Genomic DNA, 19,234 nt, shown 5'->3' on the forward strand with positions numbered 1-19,234 from the left:
GCGTTTTTGTTTTGAACACAACAATATAGATTAGATGGAAACCCCATCTTCTATACGAAAATACGTGTCCCGTGACCTAATGAAATATAACAGGAAATTTTTTTTTTTTTATAAAGCAAGTTTTGAGTACCTAAATTTAAAATATTTTTGTAAATCAACCTTTTAAATTTCCATTAGTAATCTCAGTCGGTCTTAATTTATAGTTATAATACAGACATGGTTGATTTGCATGGGCAATTTTATACACTCTAATATAATTAACTGAACAAGTAAATTTTATTTTTCTTATAAAATTATACTAGCTAGCGTGAAAATGTATTCTCAGGTCTCTTATAAAGTTTTTAAAAATTTCTTTTCAAAACTATTTTTCATTCTCTCATTTTATTTTCTATGATTTTTTTAATTATGTGAAAATGTTGAATTCATTCCAAAAAGTGAAAATATAGAACTGCCTAGGGAATCCAAAACGGATAAAGTTCTCCACTAAGTCTCTAATATTTATAATAATAACATATATTAATTAATTAAATAATTAATAAAATTTAAAAAATGGCAAATGAATTCAGAGTCTCACTCAACTTTGTTGTAGACTTTCTCATACGAGAAACGTATATGCTCCTCTTTCCTTCTTTATTTTTCTTTATATTTTTACTGTTTCTTTTATTTTTTATTTATAAAAAAAATTGGGTGAATGACTATTAGAGAGAGAGGGATGGCAGAAAATCTTTTGTTTTTTTTCTTTCCCCCAGACACTCACCTCCTCGCTGTCTCTTCAATTTCTAACCAGCGGTGCTTTACTAGTCGTCGGTCGCCACCCTTCCCTTTCTTTTTCTAACTTTTAATTATGTGATTTAAACGTTTGCTCTCCTCCTTCTTGCTTTACATCACTGGTCCTCTGTTAGGTTGTACGCTCAAATACTCTAGAGCGTGGCCGGAGTGTGGACAAGGTGGTGTTTTATCATTTCATCTCAGAAAGCACTGATTTGGAGAAAGTTCTGGATGTTAGTTTTGTTAGATCCGATGTCAGATCCGATGCGAACATTTGGCATGGCATCACTGCCTTTGCCCACCTATAAATCTTGCTGACTCCTTCCTCTCTCTTTTCTGTCTTTTCCGTTTGCTGGTCTCGCAGAGCTTCCATGTGTCTATTTTTGAGTATGTTGACGAATTGGCGTTTTGAGGCCCACACTAGAAGCTTGAGGCTGTTGAAGTTGCAGACTCATGTTGAGAGTTGACTGAGTTTTAGCTGTCCCTTCATTGAAGTAAGTCTTTAAAGCATGAACATCAGACTTGATTTCCTGAGTGAGAGTCTCCAAGCCAGAAACCCGCATTTCCATGTCTATGTTTTGCTTGAGTGCAGCAGGGACCGACCCAAAAGGATGTTTGTTCTTGTATTGAAGATTGCTAAGTCCATAAATGGTGACCATGCGTGTCTGTCCACGCTGAAAAGGACACACACAAAACAAAATTACAACAGAGAACAATCAGTCATAAAAATACAGTCTGATCTTGTTATAAATTCAATACAAGAGTAAATAAACATTGATAAAAAAAACAGTAAGAAGAAACAAAGATAATGAGCAGGAGAGATTATTACCTTGATGTATTCTTGGTTTAGGAGAAGGCGCTTTGAAGTTATTGTGGCAGCCGTTGAGTTAGTTTGGCTATCTCCAACCTGGAGATCCCTCTTGTAGCATCTCTTCAACCGCTTTCTCAACCTCTAGAACCAGTGCCGCTGCTTGTTCGTCAATGAAGGTCCCATCTTTACGGGTGAGAGTCTTTCTCACAAGGTCGGGATATGAAACTGGTTCCTCAATACCTTCATCAACTGCCTACAACAAAGGGAAGAACAAAAAGTTAGACAATGAGCAGTTAAATAGAGGGAAAATGGAAGTACAAAGAGATGGAAAACTGACCATTGTACACAAAATATTAGCAAAGGTGCGTGGTCCTGCACCATACCTTGAAGATTCAAGCTTGGAGGGTGAGGACAACAACGGTCATTGGTTGCATTTGCGGAGGAATGAGACATCGCAGAGAGAGCTAGACGAGAGATTGAGAGAGCTAGAAGAGAGATCGAGAGGTTAGAGAGATGGAAAGAGAGTGGTTGGCTTTCTCGTGTTTGAGGCGAGACGAGAGAGAGATGAGACGAGGAATTAGAGAGTAAACAAAGACACGAGGGGGAGAGAGTAGGTTTGTAGAAATTTTGGGAAAATACTAAGTGTGGAAAATGGGTTTTGGGCTAAAAATTTAGAGGGAATTAGTTTTGGCCCAAAAAAATTGAAGGTAATCATAACTTTTTAGAAATTTAGAAGATTTTAAGGGTTAATGAGGGTTTATAGATATGGTTTAGATAGGTTTTTCATATTTTTTTATACACTCATATATTATAAATTCGTATCATACATTTTATATATTACAATTTACTACATAAAACCTTATATTACACATTCATATATCTTACAAACACTAAGAACTTATATTATACATTCATATATCTTACAAAACATTAAGAACTTATATTATACATTCATATATCGTACAAACAATAAGAACTTATATTCTACATTCATATATCTTACAAAACATTAAGAACTTATATTATACATGCATATATCATAAAAACACTAAGAACTTGAATCAGATCTGAATCATAATCTGAATCATCTTCCACAACATAAGTTTCAAAGCGTAACATTTCACTTCGTGCAAAAACTTGGCTGTGTATATCATCTTATAACGCAGTAAGAGCAACTTCAGAAATTTCTCGAACCCCTCTAGGCACAACATTCATACATGCCCACCAATCGTTTGATGATGTGCCTCGAACCCGCGTATAAGGAATGAAACAAACTTGATCACAATTACCAGATAAGATAATGGGTCATACTTCTCATACTGCCAGCGGAGAGACACATTGACGATTCCCGATTTATGTTTTCGAATCTCCAAACTTACAATTGTATCAAACCACTTACACTTAAAAACCATGGCTTTTAAGACCAATAGAACCAGAATACGCAACCATCATTATATCCTCGATCAAGCCGTAATAGTCAGTGTCCGTCGTACCCATGATTTGGACACCGTAATGTTGGGTTCTTTTATCTTGGCCATGGCCATGTGTGTGGAAGTAGTATCCTCGTGAGAAATAAATCGGCCAAGCTTTATAATTTCGTTTCGGGCCTTGTATGAAATCCAACATCCACATTGGAAACTGATATACCTTACTCACTTTGTTAACTTGTTAATTAAAATTATGTCAATGATAAATTCACATTGATAATCAAATTATATAAAAAAACTTACATAGTTTTTCACCCATTCCGCATGGTGGTTGTTTTTCACTATTTGTAGATCATTACCACATATATCTGGGTTGTTGTCCATCATTAGCTCCTCAAACATCCTCTTCTATAGTTGTTATAAAATACTTATAATTGACATTGTAAAAAGGAAACACATAAAAACTAGTTAAAATACCTTTCGTAGGGCTAAAATGCAGGACAATTGAGAATCAAAAACGTTTGTAACACAGTATAGTCATCATCGGTTAGATGCCTCTGATATATTTTTCCACTAACTCGACCTTCATGGTAAAACATATTTAGCACATCTGGATCATGATATGTAAAGCGAATATCTCCAGGTTGCAAAACGGTAGCGGGCACTTCTGGATTTTCCAAAGTGATGTGCAGAAGCTCTAGAAATCTCCAAAGTAAGACATTAGGAAATAATGGAACCTGCAATATGTTCCTTATTTTTATTTTTTTCTTCACATGATATATGTATCGCTCGAAAGGATATATCCATCTATATTGCACTGGATCATCTATATTGCACTGCACAACGAGATGCTCCATAACATCAAAAAACGAAGGTGTAAAAATCTTTTCCAAATTACAAAGCTTCACCGCAATGTTTTCTTTTAAAATGGCAACATCTTTGTTCTTTAGTATTTTTGCAGAGATATCCCAAAAGAAGAGTGATATCTCTATACAAAACATATTTGAGTTAGTGCATGCATATTAAGACTTATAATTTTTTTAATTACTTGAAATTGTGATGTGGACATTTTTTAACCAGTCCTAGTTATTCCAACACCTGTTCAACCAGTTGGTTCGCCTGCACAACCTGCAGTTCCATCTCCGGTGACAGAATTTCCTGGTAGAGGACATAGAACACGAGCACCAGCAGCTAAATATAAAGATTACATCGGTTATCAAACAGTCTGTCTTAAAGATACCCCACTCGTTCAGCACTGTGCTTCTTCATTGTCCTCCGAAACTGTCTCAGGTAAGATACTTTACCCATTAATTGAGTATGTTACTGATGTGCATTTCTCACCGTCGCATCGAGTGTATCTCGCAGGAATTGAACCTAAAAGTTACTATGAGGCTGTTAAGCATAAAGTATGGCGTCAAGCCGTACGTGGTGAAGTAGATGCTCTAGAAGAACAAGGTACTTGGGATGTCATCGATCTTCCACCCGGCAAGGTTGCCATCGCATGTTTGTGTGTGTTTAAGGTCAAATATAATGCCGATGGTACTGTTGAGCGGCATAAAGCTCGTCTGGTCGTATGCGGAAATTGACAAGTTGAAGGAAAAGACTTCAATGACACTTTTGCACCAGTTGTCAAAATGACCACGGTTCGGGGTCTCCTTCGTTTGGCTGCAGCAAATAATTGGGAAATACATCAGATGGATGTTCATAACGCTTTCCTCCATGATGATCTGGAAGAAGAAGTCTATATGAGATTTCCACCGGGTTTCAGTAACTCTGATCTGAAGAAAGTGTGCCGTCTGCGTAAGTTATTGTATGGACTTCACCAAGCACCAAGGTGTTGGTTTGCAAAGCTTTCTCAAGCACTTCTAAAGTTCGGCTTCGTGCAATCTTACTCTGATTACTCTCTGTTCACTTACTCACACGATGGGACAGAGATTAGAGTGCTGGTGTATGTCGATGATTTATTCATTGCAAGCAATAATTCTGATAAACTGGCTAAGTTTAAAGCATATTTAGGGAAGTGCTTCCATATGAAAGATCTCGGAAAGCTGAAGTACTTCTAGGTATTGAAGTGGCTCGTTCAGCAGAAGGAATATATATCTCTCAGCGCAAATATGTTCTCGATATTATTGCTGAAACAGGACTGTTGGGTTCGAAACCAGTCTCGACACCTATGGAACAAAAGCACAAGCTTGCCTCTGATGACGGTCCATTACTTTCAGATCCCAAAAAGTACTGACGTTAGGTCGGCAGACTTGTGTATCTATCTATCTCCCGACCTGAACTGTGCTACTCCATCCATATTCTCTCACGATTCATGCAAGCTCCTACGGAAGATCATTGGGAAGGAGCATTAAGGGTCGTTCGGCTTCTTAAAGGATCTCCTGGTCAAGGAATTTTGTTAAAGTCCGATGGAAATCTTGAGCTATCTGTCTACTGCAATGCAGATTGGTAGTCATGTCCCGACTCACGTCGCTCGCTCAGTTAATTTGTGGTGCTGCTTGGAGGTTCTCCCATTGCTTGGAGAACTAAGAAGCAAAATATGGTTTCTCTTTCATCTGCAGAAGCAAAGTATAGATCGCTGGCTGGAGCAGCAAAAGAAATACGATGGCTACTTCAACTTGTTGCTGATCTTGGTGTTCCGGTTACTACCCCAGTTCCCTTCTATTGTGATAGTCAAGCTGCTATTCACATTGCTATTAATTCGGTCTTTCACGAAAGAACAAACACACATAGAAAGGAATTGTCATTTTGTCAGAGACACTGCTAAAGCTCGCCTTATTTCTCTTCGTCATGTCAGCACAAAAGATCAGCTCGCGGATATCCTTACCAAAGCACTTGGTCGACCACAGTTTGATCATCTATTGTCCAAGTTGGGAGTTCAGAATCTTTACTCACCAACTTGAAGGGGAGTATTAGGAAATAGTATATTTCCTTATATCTAAAAGGGATAATTATGTTATTGTTTCGGATATATCCATATGTCTTTAGGATGTTTTCCAATTCTTCTTAGGGTTTTCAATGATTCCCCAAGTATAAGTATCATGTATTCTTCATCATTCATCAATAACAAGAACATTCAAAGTCATCCTATTACTAGATTTACACTTCCTCTCTTGATTCTCCTATATCTTTTTGCTCTAGTGTTTGTCGGTGGATGCTATGGTTTCAGTTTCCGGGGCCCGGTGTTGGCCCTCCTCGAAACTGGTTTCTTATGGAGTCAAGATAAGGTGCATTTGTCGGGGAAGATGCGGAGGCCGTCTCTTTGGTTGACGACGAAGGGAGCTCTCAAATTTCAAGATTTGTTTTTGATAGACTATGGATTTGACCCATTTTCATCAATAGTTTATAGGTGTTTTTACTAATATATATATTATTATAGAGTCTATTTATTATATTTGTAAGATCAGGAATGTTTTGGAGATAAGTGATGATTTTGGAGCATTTTGGAGATATTTGGAGCAAGCACCCGAGATGACCATCGAGATCGACAATCGATCGATATTGGAGGGATATAATCGATCGATACACAAGTCATGGTGTCGATCGATAGCGAAACGCGAAGAAAGCCCGTTTGGTCACAGCCGATTTGAAGCCCAAGATTTCACTAATTTACAAGATTGCCCCTAAAGTGTTTTACCCTAATTATATAAGCTTTGCCGCCATGTTAGAAGCAGACAATGCTTTCTTTGTGTTTCATTGTTTTATTGATAGATAGGAGAGAAGATCCAAAGTTATAATTTGTGATTGGAACTCCATTGATATTTATCTTATTTATTCTATGAAGTTTTTATACTTAACTATTGTTATGAATTGCTTAGTCATGTCTGAGTAGTTCTCTTGTTAGATTTTAGGGTTTAAATAGGTTAGGAGGGATTAGCCCCAACTAAAGAATGCTAAGTTGTGATAATCATCTTTAGAATTGTTCATTAATGCATGTGTCTAGATTAGCTACCTAGAACTTGCCCTATGATTGATTGATAAAAGCCATAGCTAATTCTCATCCTGAAAACATTCTAATTGAACTTTGTTTCTTGCTATGAGCAAGGCGAGAGCTGATCTAGTACGCTTAGTAAGCATTCACTCAACCTGCTCATAAAGCTTAACTAGAGCGCGTCGATTGATATCATACTTGAATAATCGCTCGACGGTGCAGAAGGTGTATCATAGATCTAGTTAATAGTCAACAAGTCAATGCTCGCAAAGGCCGAAAGACTTGTTGATCAAATAGTTGAGCTTTACATTATCATGCATGCAACTCATTAGGCATCTATAGGATTATATTCAAACTTTCCTGAATAAAAACCCTAAGTCTAGCTATGTCCTTTTAAAGCACCAAAACCCCAAAACTCTTAAAACATCTAGCTTAACAAATCATATTTGAATCTCTAGATTCCCTAGCTCCCTGTGAATTTAATCCCTAAGTACTACAACTCGACCTCTTATTTGAGAGAGTATAAATCACTCCTTAGGGTAATTTGACTGGTATCAGTTTTGGGGATTTCTTTTCTCATCAGCGGTGGAGGTGCGTTTGGTTGGTGAATAATCTTACGGAGTGGTTTTGTTTGTCAGATCTTGTCTCCGGTGTGGAGTGTTGATGTTAGATTTAGTTACCCTGCTTTGGTGTCTCGGCAGTGGAAGGCTCTCTACCTCACTCAAGATGGGTTTGAGAGATTCGACTTTGCAAGGCATGAGATGGTTTGTTTCCCTCTAGTAGGTGTCAGTTGGAACTTTCTGGTGGAGCATGTCACTTTGGTTGATCCATGCCCATGGAATTGTCTATGCTCCCATGTGCGCAGGGCCGGGCTTGAAAAATTTCGGTCCACAAGAAAAAAAACTTTTGGTCTCTTTATCTCTAATATGAAACCAGAAGTATATACCAGTCGAGCTATGTAAAGTTGATGATAATATTAGCCTTCTAAATTAGGGGAGGGCACTTCGGTTATTTGATCGGTTCGGTTCAAGTTCGCTTCGGTTTGGTTAGTTCGGTTCTAGAATATTTACAGATGAAGTAAACCATAGTTAGTTTGGTTTAGATCGGTTTCGGTTCGGTTATAATCGGTTTGGTTTATTTTCGGTTCGGTTTATATTCGGTTTGGTTTGTATTCGATTCGGTTTGCGTTTCGGTTCGGTTTAATCGGATTTCTCTTAGTTTATTTTGTGTGCATTCAAGTTAGTAGTTCCACTTGTAGCAGGATTGCATGAATATGTTTTTCCTCGAGTCATCATCTTCAAGCCTAGTAAAAACATTCCATGCAAGCGATTTTATAGGCAGTTTTCTTTTAGACTGGAGACTGTGTTGGAGAATCAAACTCTTTTATTTTCTTGTTGGTCATTTTTTGCTTTATCCATCTACAAACATATGAATAATCGTTAGTAAGCTAAATGAATAATTGATGTTTTCACTTTTCAGTTGTATAAATATATGTAACAAATTCTTAGAACTTGATATTAAAAATCTCACCTGAAGTTATTACAATTGACACCACCAAAAGAAAAAATATGCAGGAAGGAGAGTAGGAGACGCAAAAAAGAGACGCTGTGGAGTAGTTTGTTTTTAATTAGACTTAGTTTAGGTTTTAGCTTTAGCCTTTAGGGTTTAAAAATATACGCTATTGAAAAAAAATGGAAATTACGTGGCCTTAATCTTAGGATTTTAATATCTTGATATTTCTAATATTTTTAATTTAAATAATTATAAAATACTTTGGTTTATCAGTTTGGTCCAAACCGTTCGGGTTGGGAAAATCTTCAACCGAATGATTTTAAATGAACTTTGGTTTGGTTCGAATCGGTTTTAGTTCTATTCGGTTTGGTCCGATTCGGTTATTTTGCCCACCCCTACTCTAAATATATAACTCTTATTTGGCTCTGATCCGGATCAAATTCTGTCATGAGACACATAGATTTCAAAAATTCTCTCGTGACCCTGTTTTAATTTGTTTTTAGTTTACATTAATATTTAAATACAAAACAAGGGGAAATACCTAAAAGCCCAAACGATTTTTATTTATTTACAATTCATGCCCTTACTATCTACACGCATAAACCCGACCCATCTAAAACTCGGATCCTATTCTCCTAAATCCCTAAATCGTAACACAATTTCCCCACTTTCTTCATTTCACAATTTCTGAACATTTTGATCTTCACTCATTAATTCCACCAGCAAAAATGACATCTAAACTAAGATTCACCAAGAAAAAGAAAGAATCCCCACCAAAGAAGAAAAATAAATCCTCACCGACAAAGAAGAAGGAGGTTGAACCGGCTAAGAAGGAGATGACTTTGCCCACGGGAAAGAAGAAGCGGGGTAGATCGTCTTCAGCAGAGGAACACGAAGCAGACGACGGCGGGTCGTCGTCTCATCCCACGAAGCGGCCGCGTCTTACTTCAAACCGTAACCCTAAAAATCTTCAACCTAATCCGGCTGCTGCCTCCGCTTCTGCTACTCAACCCGACAATGAAGAGACACCCTTAGGACCACCAGCCACATCAGAAGATCCTCCACCAACGAGGAGACAAAATCTGCCACACCAACAAGATCCTCCGGATGCATCTATTTTCCGGTCTTCCACAAAGGGCGGGACACCTTATTCAGAACAAGGAGACAATGAGGAAATGGGATCGCATGGTGAGCCTCCCAGATCACGAGAACCTAATGCTACAGAAGAGCAAATAATGGTAAGAACTCATTTTGAAGTCAGTTTTTGTAATATGTTAGAACGTAGATATATTGTATATAGATGTACTAGCAAACCTAGTAGTACTTAAAGATAAGTGTGACTTTTACAAATGAAGAAGTTTAAATTGTTTTACTAATACGATATGAAATGAAATGTAAAATTGTAGAACTGGTCAACTTTTTAAAAATTTAACTAGAACATGACAATTTTACTCGTTTTACTAATACAACTGTAATATGTAAAACAAGTATCACTCGTACATCTTGTAATTATCTAACTAGTGAAACTTGTACAACTGTTATTTGTATAACTAGTATTACTCGTACAACTAGAACCTATCTAATAAGTAATACTTGTACAACTATTATATGTATAACTTGTAGAACATATGTAACTATTATAACTCGTACAACTGTCCTACGTATTACTTGTATAACTCGTACAACTAGAACATATGTAGCTACAAGTAAAACAAATCTAAGTAGTATAACTTGTACTACTGTTTTTTGTATTACTTGTATAACTCGTACCACTTAAACAAATTTAAGTATACAACTTGTAATACTCGTACATCTACGACTATAGCAGAACTTGTGTATTACTAGTATAACTCGTATATGTACAACTTGTGTTACTCGTACAACTAGCACTTGTGTAACCAATATAACTTGTATTACCAGCACAACTCCTTAGTTTTCAGTTGTATTAATGTTTTTTTTTGTGTAGGTAAAGGAGATGGCTGGAGGAGTAATCAAACCACACAGGTTTTACTTCCAACCAGTCGAATATGGGAAACCCTGTAAGCTCTCCTCTAGGTGTCATCAAACAAAGTTCATCAAGTTGATTGACGATTTTCATGCAACCGAGAAGAAGTGGTTTTACGTGCACCCACAGTTCAAGCATATTTTCCATATGGAGTGCTCCTCAAGGAGAAAGGTGATGGGATTGTGGATGTTACTGATTCGCACCATAAAAGTCGACAAGAAGAGACAGGCTTGGTTTGTGGTAAATGGGGTTCCCATTCGTTACTCCATCAGAGAACATGGTCTCATATCAGGACTATACTGCCACACATATCCAGAAAACAATGAGAGCATTGGGAGTTTGAAGTTTGCTAAGAAGTACTTTCAGCAACCACCAAAGAAGTAGTGTGACGATCCTCCTGAACTAAAAGTGACAGCGGCTGATGTCCTAAAGAAGCTAAAGAAGATGAAATATGATGGTAGTCATGAACGGTTGAGGATGGCTGTGCTTTATTTCTTGGCCACAGTCATTTTTCAAAGATCAAGGTATGGAACCCCTATAGACCATTTTCTTCTCCGAATGGTTAATGATCTTCGGGTGTGCCACACGTTTCCATGGGGGCGTTTCACCTTTGATGACTCCTTGAAGGAGATAAAGCATATGGTGAAGCATTTTCGAGGAAAGATCTCAACTATAAAAGCCTTTTGGGACATTTCCTGGGTTTATCAACCCACTGGAGGTAATAATTGTTAACTGAATGGCATATAACATCTATAACTTGTTACTAATATGTTAGTTTAAAATGGTGTGCAGATATTGGCATTTGAAAGTATCCAAGTGCTGAAGGAAAGTTTTAGAGAAGGTGTTGAAGAATTTGATGATAGCTGTCCAAGAATGTGCAAGTCGAGATTCCTAGCGAATTGGTCGTCATGATATGCGTTGAGGGAGATATATGAGAAGCTCGGAGAAACAAAGGTGATACACTTGAAGTGTGTTTCTGTGTCATTTTTTCAAGTCTTCATATTTTTACCTTAATGTGTGATATTTTGGTTAATTTTTCAGGAAATTTATAATATTTTGAAACCAACTGGAAGCGAGTCAGATCTATCAGTTGAGATCATTGATGATGGGTTATGGGATGATTTAGAGCTGGGAGATGATGGGGATAGGGATGACCCAATTGTTGATGGTTGGAACAAGATTATTATCCATGACCAAGTAAAAATTCTTTGGGAGGATCTGTACAAGATGGATGTCAAAACTCGAAAGATAGAACACGAGCCTGAGAGGATTTGTGAAGAACTTGTGGGTCCGAGGGTGTGTGAGGAAACTTAGGCAGGATGTGAGAGTTTGGAAACAAGAGTTTCCCAGTTGGAAGCAAGCCTGAAGGTGAGAGATGACATAATTGGTCAGTTGGAAGCAAGAATAAAGAGTATGGAAGATGACCGCAATCCGAGGGACAGATTTGGGAACATGGAGGACTTGTTTGATCATATGATCGTTTTGACACTGGTGGAGGCCAAGAAAATGGTATAAATTATGAACTTATTTATTAGGGTCTGTTTTTAAGACAAATGATTAACCTTTATATATTGTTATTTTAGATGATATTTTAGATGGTATAAATTATAACTAATACTACCAAGTAAACTATGGAAAAAATACTCTGACGGATACAACTGGTACAACTGGTACAACTAAATAACAAAAGGTACAACTGTTGTTCTTAAAATGTATTACACATTTAAAACGTGATAATCAGCTTAAACATAATAAGGTTATTAACAAGTAGTTGTACCAGTATTTTAGCTGTACAATCTAATACATAGTTGTATCAGGTATTGAGTTGTACAAGTTTGTTCATAGTTGTATTTTGGTAGAGAATTTGAATTGTGTAGTTGTACCACATTAAAAATATATATACCTCAGTTGTACAGCCTTTTAATTCTTAAATGCATTGAACCACATACAAATTAATCATTAATTTTGTTAAAATATATTTTTGTGTACGTTTTCCAAAAATATAGTGAACAAACTAGTAAACAAACCTTTAAAGTATAAGGTAGATCATGCAAACTTATGTGATTGTGTAATAATTGAATTTTTTTTGGTAAAACTTCAAACAATTAGATGGAAAACTTATATATTCTATTGTTATTTAATTATTGAAAGCCAAATGGAGTTTTAAAATGTCATATTTTAAGAAGTTGTACCAGTATTTCCTTCCTCGTGTATATAATGTAATTGATCTAGTTGTACTAGTATTACATCATATAGTTATACTAGTTGTACCAGTACGACAACACATAAACATGATTGTTATGTTATATGAAGTTTTACCAGTTGTACATGTCGTACCTCACAGAAACAACACATTATATAAGTTCCACAACACATAAATAAGTTCCACAATACATAAATAAGTCCCATAACACATAATTAAGACTCACAACATATAATCAAGTTCGATAACACATAAGTTAGAGTCATTCATCATTTCCTTCGTTGTCACCTCCCTCGTCACCACTTCCTTCGCTGCCACTTTCCTCGCTGTCACTTCCCTCATTGATGCTTTCTTCGTAATCGATGTCATCGTTATCATTGTCATCTTTGTCACTACTGTCACCAAGCCTGATGTGCCGCAGTCCACGGATCAGTACATGGAACCATCTCAGCATGGAGTTCAGGATGTTCTGAACATTTTAACCGAGGTTCATGTTTTTTACCGTACCAGACTTGACTTAGATCATGCCAGACTTGACTTGGATCGTGTCAGACTTGACAAGGATCATGCCAAACTTGACTTGGATCATGCAAGACTTGACTTGGATCATGGGGTTTCACAAAATGATCGAGACTTCTCTCTTTTGGCTCGATTGGCTCGTACCGCATGTACCGACGACCATGCTGAAGATCTCTCTACCTTGTTCGATCCAATCATGGACTTTTTCTTTGGACATTTCTCTAAGGCAAGGGTCCATAAGTTATCAGAAGACTTGGGTTTTGTTGGAACGTAACTTGTCCGATCAGAACACCCCGCGGCCTTAGCAGAACGTCTCGCAGCCCTTGCTGATCGTCCCGCTTATGTGACTGTCCTTACCGCCTTGGACTAGCCGGTCAAGAGGCATCTTGATGGAAGCCGATCAGTCACATTAATTAATCTTGTCTTTATTTTCGTTTAATGACTAGATCTAGATAAACTTTTATATTTAATTCCTAGATCTACAAAACTCTATAAGTATAAAACTCTTTCATTTTAATAAATCAGAAATCGATTTTGTCTAAAGTTTGAGTTAAACTCTTTGTTCTTCGTTTAAGAACTTGTCTTGTTTCTTGGTAAGTCATATCCAAGTAAACACTTCCTCAAATCGTTGGTCTTGTGAGTCATATCAAGCAACGACGAGAAATCCTTCACTTGGTGGTCTTGTGAGTCATATCAAGCACCATCTGAAGTCGGGAATATCGAAGGCCATTCTTCAACCTTCACGCGACCCTTCAATCCATCCAGTTCTCCATCTATAGTTCATATCCAAATCTGATCCATTCGAGTGAGCCGATCTTAGGGTCCTTCAAGTGGTATCAGAGCCGCTCGTTTGGTATCTTCTAAATCATTCATCTTTCTCATCTTCCATTTCTAAATCATAAACACTTCTTCTTCTTTCTATCTTGAATCCGGGCCCCGCATTACCATCATCTATCTATAAAAAGAAAAAAGATCTATAAAAAAAAAAAGAATTCGAAAAGTTTTTCATTCGGGGATTGGTGGTGGAAGAGAAAACCTGCTGGCTGAGGAGAAATCCAGCTTTTGTGGTGGTTAAAACGGATTCCCAAAAATCAAAAATCTCTTATCTTTCTCTCTTAAGAAATTCCTTTTGTGCTTGCTTGGATTTTGTCCATTGGAATTCTTTGATTTGTTCTTCTTAGAACATTGAGTAGAAACTTGTGTGTAATCACCAAAAATTTTTTTTTTGAGAGAAACACTTGAGTGGGTGATTAAACACTTGAGAGTGTGAGGTTTTATTTCCTAACTTTTGTGTTGAGATTTTCAGGTTATGATGTTTGGTCTTCAAAGGAAAAGTAGCAAAGAGAAACCCCCACGACAAACTGTCTCTCAATTTCCATTCAAATATTCTTTGAATAATTTTGATGAGTTTGTTAGTGTGCAGGAAAAGCCAAACCGAAGGTGCAAAGAACAAAACAAAACGACCAGAGATGTGGCTGATCCCAAGAGGCGATTGTTTCAATTTGATGTCCTAGAGTTTGGTGATAACTTTGAGAAGGGAATGATGAAAACCCTCAAGGACATCAGCAAGAAGCAAAAGAAGAGCACATCCACACGTACACCTGTAGCTGAGCCATCCTTATTCATCAGCAAGAAATTCAAAGGTAAATCTGAAACCAATGTTGAGGAGTTGAAATATTTTTCAGATTCTTTACCTATCTATGATGAATATGATGAAGAACCAGTTGAAAGCTTGATGATTTGTGAGAAAAACATGTGATTTTCCTTCTTCTGAATCTAAGCTTATGATTGATAATGAACAGACTATTGTAGATATAACTGTTTTGCAACCGGAGCATCCAAGTAGTCTTGTTTTGTCTCAACAGGTTTTTGAGGAAGAGCCATTGGACTATCCACATCAAGGACCATGTCTTGACACTAGGAACCCCTTGGATGAGGATTTAGGTCATATCTTTGATGAGGAGGATGAACCTGGCCCAGTATTTGATCAAGAAGCAACAAGCATTACCTCCATCATTATGGAGAGCCATCTATGTTTTGATCCCGGCATAACTCCTGTCTCTTTGACTCCTGATCTTCAAGAGCACTTGTTTGTTTTGAGTATCCAGGAAAGACAGGTTCAGCCTCTGAGAAATGAAACCATCGACCGTGCCCAATAGCCTGAGATTTGGAGAAGCTTTGTTGTCCAAACCGGCTACCTTGGAGATGCCATAGACTAGGTTCAGTCCAAAAAGGATATCTCAACATTCAGAAGGTCTTTTGTCATCAATACAATTTCCCTGGAAAGACAACTAAACAAGGATTCACTGAGGCTTGGAATCACTTCAACATCTTCACGGAGGAAGGAGTTATGAATTTTCCAAATCGGAGGTTCTCCAGTCTGTCTATCCGCGAGTACCAGACTTCTAAAGGAGATTCAAGTCCAAGAAAGAAGCGGCCTGAGCCAAAACCGATCCTCAACGAACCAAATGTGTTTCCTCAGTCAACCTCCTTTCCAAACCAAAAGCACTGTAAGGATCATGGGTTGATTGTCTCTACTCATCATGAAAACGTTTTGAATCCGAGAATATCTAAGTAAAAACAAATCTTTACTTGGTTGAAAAACGCTTTACTTAAACCTTTTCATGAATTGTTTTCATTGAGCTGTGCTTTCAAAGAAATTTGGTTTAGGAAAAGGCATGAACCAAAATTTCTTAGGCCAAATAATCAATTTGATTTCATTCATGATGAGAATTTTTCGAAATTGGCATTGCCTCATTGTTTTCCTAACAGTTTCACAGCTTGGCCTGATTTTGAGATTGATAAACCAATTTTTGGCAATCATTTAACTTGCTTGATACTTGCTTGATACTTGCTTGATACTTACCCACGTGCTTAATGATTATCCTAAGGGCTTGGATCCTGATTTTGATGTCTTAAGGATAGAGAAACGCTTTGATTATTTCTTTCGCAGATTTGATGTGGTTTCTCTAGTTGTTTTGAATGAACAGGATAAGCATGATCAGTTTCCAAGGAGAGCAAGCACAGGTGAATCCCTAAAGACTTGTGTTCGTGGAATATGTAACCGGGCATACTTGAGGGAAACGAGTCCAAACCTCCAAGGAAGTTTTTGTCCAAAATCTTCCTTCATTGAATTTTCCATGAATTTTAAATCCTTTGTATCTGATTTATTCCCTTTTGATACAGGTACAATGGATTTGAGGACAAATCCTTTTAAAGAGGGAGGGAATGATGTGCCGCAGTCTACGGATCAGTACATGGAACCATCTCAGCATGGAGTTTAGGATGTTCTGAACATTTCAACCGAGGTTCATGTTTTTCACCGTACCAGACTTGACTTAGATCATGCCAGACTTGACTTGGATCGTGCCAGACTTGACAAGGATCATGCCAGACTTGACTTGGATCAAGCCAGACTTGACTTGGATCATGAGGTTTCACAAAATAATCGAGACTTCTCTCTTTTGGCTCGATTGGCTCGTACCGCATGTACCGACGACCGTGCTGAAGATCTCTCTACCTTGTTTGATCCAATCATGGACTTTTCCTTTGGACATTTCTCTAAGGCAAGGGTCCTTAAGCTATCAGAAGACTTGGGTTTTGTTGGAATGCAACTTGTCCGATCAGAACGCCCCGCGGCGGCCTTAGCAGAACGTCTCGCGGCCCTTGCTGATCGTCCCGCTTATGTGACTGTCCTTACGGCCCTGGACTTAGCCGGTCAAGATGCATCTTGATGGAAGCCGATCAGTCACATTAATTAATCTTGTCTTTATTTTCGTTTAATGACTAGGTCTACTTTTCTATTTAATTCTTAGATCTACAAAATTCTATAAGTATGAAACTCTTTCATTTTAATAAATCAAGAAATCGATTTTGTCTAAAGTTTGAGTTAAACTCTTTGTTCTTCGTTTAAGAACTTGTCTTGTTTCTTGGTGAGTCATATCCAAGTAAACACTTCCTCAAATCCTTGGTCTTGTGAGTCATATCAAGCAACAAAGAAAAATCCTTCACTTGGTGGTCTTGTGAGTCATACAAGCACCATCTGAAGTCGGGAATATCGAAGGCCATTCCGCAACCTTCGTGCGACCCTTCAATCCATCCAGTTCTCCATCTGGAGTTCATATCCAAATCTGATCCATTCGAGTGAGCCGATCTTAGGGTCCTTCAAAGCCACTCCGAGAATGGTGCATAATTTTTCTTTCTCTTCCTCCGATATTCTCCCATAGATGGGAATCTCGTAGTTTGTAATCTTCCTTTTTTTTTCTCCACATACGGCGGGAACCCAGCCTGAGATTGTATTTCCTCAGGAACTTGCCATGATGAATGATGAGGCACTGGATATATTGTCCTACAATATGCCAATGTCCACTGCTCCATCCAATAATACTTAGAACAATAATTTTCAGCCAACTGCTCTAGCGTATCATCTGTTGTAGTTCTGCAATACTTCATGATCGCAGCAAGCACATGCACACAAGCATACCGGTCAATTTCAAAATGCTGACAGTGACATGTTTTGTTGATCAAATCAACCAAATAACCTTTCCCATCTGTACCAGTAACATTGTACTGACGTTCAAATGTGTTTAGCACCTCCACGTGAAGTGTTCTTGCAATCAGACAGTTCTCATGCAATTCAACATGCACACGTGGGACAAGTAGCTGCCGATGTGGAACCCTTATAGAAATTTTTCGGTATCTGTTAAACTATTCTATAATCTTTCCCACGATCTCATCAATCATTGGCAGCAGTGCATAATTCTTTTGTTCCTTGAAAACATCATTCATAGATTCAGCAGTGTTGGTTGTATCTATGTTGTACCTTGATCCTGGAAATTGTCATCTTGCTCATTTGCTCTAATGCACACTCTCATCCAGATTCTCAGCGGCCTGAGGATACCTTCTTCTGAAATCAATATATTTTCTTCTAAACTCTTTTTCTATGTAAATACCAGCAATTTTTTTTGAACTCTTGTGCAACCACATCTTTCCTAACATGGCTGCATGCTCCTTTCACATTATTAGCCAAGTGATATATGCAATATCCATGGATCGCCAATGGGTAGACCTCGTGTACTGTCTTGATGATGCTTTGGTTTCTATCAGTGCAGAATATAAGTTGTGGATCATCTGGTATCAAGGTTTCAATGTAGTCAAAAACCAACTCCAACTTGCATTTTTTTCACCATCTACTACAGCAAAAGCGAGGGGATAATGATGATGATCTGGATCTTGAGCAGTGGCAATAAGAAGCACTCCTTTATACACACCCTTCAGATGAGTTCCATCCATAATTATCACTTTCCACATGGAATTAAACCCTTCAATGCAACCTCCGAGCGCGAAGAACACATACTTAAACTGGTTCTTCTCATCCACAGCTAAGCGGGTGACAATACGAAGATTCAACCTTTCCAACATGTACAAGTAAGACGGCAGTCTAGCAAAGCTCTTTGTTGGGTTCCCACGCAGATCGTTGATAGCTTTGTATTTTCCTCTCCAAGCCGTAGCATATGAAACCCTAACACCCAATTTGTTCTCAACCAAATCTATGAGATCCTTTGGTGCTGGAGTCTTGTATTTTCCTGGATAATCAGCTTGCAGCACAAATGCGACCAAGCTTGGTGTGCCTCTTTTCCCCTTCTTGGTTGCACTTTCCTCTATCCTAACGCAAGTATGCATCTTCCGATACGTCCTTATAGTGAAATAATCCGAGTTTTTCAGCTTTCCAGCTCGTAAATACCATTTGCAACCAATCCCACGACACTTTAATACGTAAAGTCGAGGCATCGACTTTACTATATCAACCTCAAAACAATTCTTATGCACAGCTTTGTCCACTAAATCTCTCACTTAATGCTTAGTTTCAAATTCTTGGTGCAAAGCCATGTCAATACCGTCATCCCACTCGAAATGTACAACTGGTGTTTCAGCAAGTGTAACACCCGCCAACTTCTCCATATCATCTCTTTCAGTACCCACTTTATCGCATTTCTCATTCTCATCCTCTTAAATATAAAGAATAGTCGTCAACTCCTTAAGACCAACCATATCA

At 37.9% G+C, this 19,234-nt stretch overlaps 2 long non-coding RNA genes across 2 annotated transcripts; one reads left to right on the forward strand and one right to left on the reverse strand.

Annotated features, from left to right (window-relative positions):
* Window positions 1–676: 676 nt before the first annotated feature.
* On the reverse strand, window positions 677–1,826 carry LOC103849595. Its single transcript, XR_004456540.1, has 2 exons — window positions 1,598–1,826; window positions 677–1,442 (listed from the first exon to the last, which is right to left on the reverse strand). It is a non-coding gene; the product is annotated as an uncharacterized LOC103849595 (long non-coding RNA).
* A 9,461-nt stretch (window positions 1,827–11,287) lies between these two features.
* On the forward strand, window positions 11,288–17,061 carry LOC117132859. Its single transcript, XR_004456541.1, has 2 exons — window positions 11,288–11,411; window positions 11,499–17,061. It is a non-coding gene; the product is annotated as an uncharacterized LOC117132859 (long non-coding RNA).
* The last annotated feature ends 2,173 nt before the right edge of the window (window positions 17,062–19,234 follow it).

This window comes from Brassica rapa, chromosome A03, assembly GCF_000309985.2.
Source record: "Brassica rapa cultivar Chiifu-401-42 chromosome A03, CAAS_Brap_v3.01, whole genome shotgun sequence".
Classification (NCBI taxonomy): domain Eukaryota; kingdom Viridiplantae; phylum Streptophyta; class Magnoliopsida; order Brassicales; family Brassicaceae; genus Brassica; species Brassica rapa.